The sequence below is a fragment of the Papaver somniferum genome, chromosome 5, assembly GCF_003573695.1.
Source record: "Papaver somniferum cultivar HN1 chromosome 5, ASM357369v1, whole genome shotgun sequence".
NCBI lineage: Eukaryota > Viridiplantae > Streptophyta > Magnoliopsida > Ranunculales > Papaveraceae > Papaver > Papaver somniferum.
In genome coordinates this window covers 205325557-205332125 of record NC_039362.1, presented here as the reverse complement: position 1 = coordinate 205332125, position 6569 = coordinate 205325557, and positions in this window count along the sequence as shown.

The window sequence follows — 6569 nt, the reverse complement described above, 5'->3', positions numbered from 1 at the left end:
TGATATACGATAAAAACCTATAATATCGGATGTTATAACCGATATTGACTACCTTGTTCTTGGGAAATCCTCATGTCGATTGCTCTTTTTTTTTTACGTTTTTTTTCTTTTTCTTATGACGACAAAAGACAACTTAACGATAGGATTACACGAGAGAATATGTGACTTTTATTCTGATGTGGTAGCATCAAGTCATAGACTTATTAAAGATGCATTGAGAATACAATCTGACATTTCAGTCGCGTAACCGTGTCAAGAACCAGATGAGATGCTAGATCATACCTCATACTAGATCCAATGGAGCAAGGCTCAACATGAACTATGTTTAATTATTTATTATTTGTTTGATTAATAGCTATAGTTGACAAAGAATAAACAACATCTTCTTCCTGTCATTATGATGTAGTACATATTTCTCTATATCAACAATGATTGTTGATCCTTTTATGTTGTATCAACTGTAACAGTTGATCCCTCGTACGTATCAACTCTAAAAGTTTATCCCTTTCCTCTATTTAAGTTTATTTGTTTTTCTAGTCTTTCCTTTTCTAGTTTACGTAAAACTCTTTCCTTTAATCGTTTCTTGTAAGACTATATAAAGGCTAGATCTCTTGTTTACAAGAACACATCTTATTATTATTACTATCAAAATTGATTATCAATCTTTACCTTTATAATCTTGATCCTATAATCAGTTTATTAAGTTTCTGCCGAAACTTAAATTTATCTTACAACCCTAGAAACTAGTTTACTATTTGTGCTACACTATTTGGTATCAGATACATCGTTTTTAGATTTTTATCTAGAAATAGATCCTTTACACAGCTTCCGCAACAACTCAAAACACTAAATTTTCAAACAACCTACCTTTTCGTTTCAATTGGAGAAAAGTTTACACAAAATGATATTGATACCCTTGAAAAATTACTTTTGAAACCATTATCAACAACCCTCATCACAGAGCTTAAACCAGAAATTGAAACAAGTATCTCTTCTATCGTAGAAAAGAAACTTAAATCACATGAACACTATCTTATTAAGTTATTGAAACACACGGGTCTAGATGAGGAAGGTATGCCAGGTTTAACTGATGATAAGGATGTCAATACTGAAGAAATGAAATCAGGAGAAACAAAATACGATGACGCAACTAAAACTAAGAAGAATCCTTTTGTTCAAAATAATTTTGTAGAAGAAATTTTCAAGTTTCTTATGTTCACAAAACAATTTGAGAGCTTTCTTAATAGTTATAAGAAACCTGCAACTGTGATAATAAACAGTGATGAAGATGAAGACAAGGCTGAAGCAGATTTAGAAAAAAATTGGGAAGATGAAAGGAGATTGAAATATAATTCTTATGGGTTTTTACTAGAATATAAATTGAAAGCTGATATACCCAACTTCCATGGTGGTTTAAATATAGAAGAATTGTTAGATTGGTTTTATGAAGTAGAGTCGTTTTTCAACTTCATGGAGGTACCTGATTCTTCTAAAGTTAATCTGGTTGCATATAAACTGAAAGGTGGCGCTGCATCTTGGTGGGAAAAACTTTGTGATGATCGTCGAAAATATCTCAAACCTCCTATACGTACTTGGAAAAGAATGAGAGACCTGTTAAGAGATAAGTTTTTACCTAAAGATTATATGCAGCAACTGTTTCTCAAACTGCAAAATTGTCGACAAGGAGCTAGGTTGGTTGAAGAATATGTAGCTGAATTTTACAGTTTAATAGCACGTAACCAACTGAATGGGACTGAAGAGAAGTTAGTTGCGTGTTTTATAGATGGTTTGAACAACTTAATTCAACAGGGGATGACACAATCCGGGTATACTATGGTTGAATCTATACAACAAGCCATTAAAATTGAAAGGAGTGTCCTCGGTACTTCTAGACAAGCAAATCCACGACAAGCTCGTTATCAACATTTTTATAAAGCTGCAAGACCATATACATCTTATGGTTACCAGGGTGATAAGGGATCAACAGTCGTTGTTGATCCATATTCACAAGGATCAACTGTCTTTGTTGATCCACATAACAGAGGCGCCAGCCAACCACATCAGCAACAACAAACAACATATGTTCCTTCAGAACCTGCTCCAACGAGGAATATCTCATTTGTTAAGCTACCTCCAGCTAATCCTCACAGAGATATTACTCGAAATTCTAGAGGAAATCAATATCAACAACAATTTCCACCCTTATATAAACCCTCTAATCCTTATTCAAATTTTAGAGGAGATCGATGTAACAAGTGCAACCAAACTTGCCATACTTCTAGTAATTGTCGCAAGTGTCATGCTTACATTAATGAAATTCAAGAAGAAACACAAGCAGAAGAAAAATTAGGAGATGATGAGTTTAATTATTTTCAAGAACATGAGACTTATGATGCAGATTTTCTTGGAGTAATTTTCCCATTTTTAATCACTGAACCATGTCCTACTCAAAGACATAGTATTTTCAAATCTCATTGTCTCATTGAAGAGAATATTTGCAACATGATCATTGACAGTTGAAGTACAGAAAATTATGTTTCTGCAAAATTGGTTGAAAAACTTGGTTTACCTGTTACTACTCATCCAAAACCGTACTCAGTTGGTTGGATAAACAGTTCTTCAACTCAGCAGATCACTCATAAGTACTTGGTCAAGTTTTCTTTTCGTGGATATGAGAATTATGTCTTACGCGATGTTATTAATATGACTGCAGCAAGCTTACTGTTGGGAACACCATGGCAATATGATATTCTTGTTGTTCAAAATTGTTATGACAACACTTATACTTTTGTTCATGAAGGTTTTACTAAAGTTTTATGGACTTTACAAACTTCTACTTCAGTTAAGGAACCAACTGAAAAAGAGGGGGTCTAACAACCTCACCTAATATTTCGATTAGCAATCTGTATGGACCAACTCCAATATACTTTCTAGAGGTTCAACTAGACAGTCAGACACAATCTAGAGAAAATTATATCGAGGAGTTAATATCTCTCTCACTTGATTTGATCTTTACTCAAGAAAATAGGAATTTGTGAGTCTTTATCAAATACAAGGATGATAAACTTGGACGGTACCAAAGACCAATACCCAAGGATCAATCAATTTCCAATTAACAACCAAAGGTTGGATTTCACTATTGATAAATACAACGCATAACCTTTGATATTTCAATTATATAACAAAATATAATACGGAATAGAAATAACACAGACACCAGAAATTTTGTTAACGAGGAAAACGCAAGTGCAGAAAAACCCCGGGACCTAGTCCACATTGAACACCACAATGTATTAAGCCGCTACAGACACTAGCCTACTACAAACTAACTTCGATCTGGACTGTAGTTGAACCCTATCAATCTCACATTGATTCAAGGTACAGTTGCGCTCCTTACGTCTCTGATCCCAGCAGGATACTACACACTTGATTCCCTTAGCTGATCTCACCCACAACAAGGAGTTTCTACGACCCAAAGTCGAAGACTTTAATAAACAAATTTGTATCACATAGAAAAGTCTACAAAGATAGATAAATCTGTCTTCCACAGATAAACCTAAAAGTTTTGTTCTGTCTGTTGATAAAAATCAAGGTGAACAAGAACCAGTTGATAAACCAGACTTATATTCCCGAAGAACAGCCTAGTATTATCAATCACCTCACAATATTTTAAATTGTATGGTAGCGAAACTAGATATTGCGGAATCACAAACGATGAGACGAAGATGTTTGTGATTTCTTTTTATCTTTCCCTATCGGAGATATAATCTCAAGTCAATTATTCCAATTGAAATCGTACGATATAAAATGGCAATATCAGATTGCTCAACTACAAGAGAAGTAGTTTCGTCTAGCTTCACAATCCCAATGAAGTCTTTCAGTCGTTAATCGACATGGTCTCGAGAAGAAACCTACGATTAAAGGAGAATCGACTCTAGCAAACCAACTAGTATCACACAAGAGGTGTGGGGATTAGTTTTGCACAGTTTCTAAACTCTCCTTATATAGTTTTCAAATCAGGGTTTGCAATCTAGGTTACCTTGGTAACAAAGCATTCAATATTCACCGTTAGATGAAAAACTTGATTTATCCAAGCTAATATCTTTCAACCGTTGGATCGAAACTTAGCTTGTCACACACAAATGAAATGTATTCATTTAGGTGTGAGTAACCGTACCTAAACGTGTACATTGGTTGGTTCAAAAATGGTTGACCAATGGATAGCCATATGAGTGCTTTCATATCAATCGTATTCATCTTTGTCATAACTAGTTCAAATAACTCATAAGAACTAGTTCAAGAGTTGTTCAATTGCTTAGGTCTTTATACATAGACACAATTGAAATAAAATCGGTTTGATTCATTTGAATCAATTCATGAACAATATACCCATGGTTTGCAAAGATTGCATTCCTTATAATTCATGGTTTTAGTCCATGAACTACCGATTTGAGAAATAACCAGCTTGGGTACGCGTACGGGTATGCGTACCTAGGCTACCATATTTTGAGTTGGTTTTAGTTTCCAAACTCAGCAGATATTTTCGGGTGAAGAAGTTCTGCCAGTACGTGTACGGGTACACGTACCTAAGGTGACTTGTTTTTGAGTTCGTAAACTTCAAACCCAGCAGAATTTCACGGACGTGAACTTCCGCCAGTATGCGTACGGGTACGCATACCGAACCTGTCTCCTTAAATAATACTGCGTGCACACAATTACACGCGCTTGGTTTCCGACACATGGATTTATACAGAAATTTGCGAACACACTAAATGCTTACATCCATAGGTGGTTACATATTCTCAACTTTACATTTCAATCATTGAAACATTCTTCTATATTATTATAATAGTTGTTAGACATAACGAATCGATTATCGTCATTAAAGCTATTTTCAAGATTGAAACGTAATCATGACTTTCGTCACGGGTAAAGATGAAGATGGTTAAAACAAAAGCTTACCAACATGTATTTAGAGAAAAAGATAGGCGAGTAAACTCGGCTCGAAATAGAAAATGTGTATGGATGAAAACTATCATACTTATACGACTGTTGTCTCAAGAGTAGAAGATAGAGTAGATAGACTTTTGAATGACAAGATGAGTTCAAGTCTCCACATACCTTTTAGTCGGATGAAGTTCCACCGGTTCCTTAAGGAGTTCTTCGTATTTGCAAGATAATCGCCATGGAGTCTAGATCTCAACTATTCCTAACTATCCGAAACCGAGACTTAGTCATAAGTATACTAGAAATCGAGACATATAGTTTTGATCACTAATATTGATAAACATGCTTGATATAGCAACGCATGCGAGTTCGACCGAGCAATGCTCTAAGAATCTCCCCCTTTGTCAATTTTAGTGACAAAACTATCAATACATATGGAATACAAAATAAATAAAACTTTGTAGCTTCTCATCCACATGCTTGATCTCCTTGGTGCTTCAACGTTACTCGAAAACTTCTTCTTTTCCAGTACTCCAATGATTCCAAAGGTTGTAAATTCAGCATCATAGTTATTGAAGTTCCGTAGCCATAACAATGAGAAAACAAAAGCTCTCGATCATTGTTATACGGTGTCATAGTATTATTACACAACATCAAAGTTCTCATATCACAACTTCGACAACAATAATATGGTGATATGTGTCACTCCCCCTAGTTAATACTTCGTCTCAACACGAAAACCACTCCCCCTTAGATAATTATCCGAAAACCATATGTATTTGTAGTGTGAACAACATATTAATTCTCCCCCTTTTTGTCAATAAAATTGGCAAAGGTACGAAAACGGGATCCTAATGAAAATTTTCATGGAGAAACTTCAAGACCAAAGAAAATTACATACCAACTTGTTTATACGCAATCATAAAGCCGAAGCTAAATGCATTCATCAAGGAGTTTATAAAGATACAAGATAACTCCTCAAATATTCCACAGTCGCACTCCCCACAAAGATATGAAAATTAAGCGCAAGTTCAAAAGAATTCTCCCCAATTTGAAGTCATTCCCAAGAGAACAACAAGCGCGACCTTACTTTTACAAGAAAAGAAGGATTTTATTCGACACCAAAAACCATAACGGAATGATTTTTTATATCAAAAAAAAAAACTCAATTAAACTAATCACAAGAGAACCCATGATTAATTTAATCTGAATACACAACCAAAATAACCACAAACGAATCTATGATTAATCTAGTTGGAAATGCTTGACATAAGAGAACTTACGAAGCTACGACTAAGTTCACCATAAAAGAATGATTAACTCAATCGTATTACGCTCAACACAAGAAAAACTTATGGAGCGCTGCAGTATACACATAAAATATGGATCAGGGAATGATCAATACTGCAGCATATACAAGGATTCATTCTATTTTCCATCACTATTTTCACAATGACATACAATAGACATAATCCTTGCGAACAAAAGATTTTAACCTATCTTCCATCAATAATTGACATAATAGGCTTAACTTTTGTTTGTCAAAAGTTCATTCCTTCTTTTATAAACACATGCATATCGACATATAAAGGAGATAACTTTTGACAACATATGGGACAATA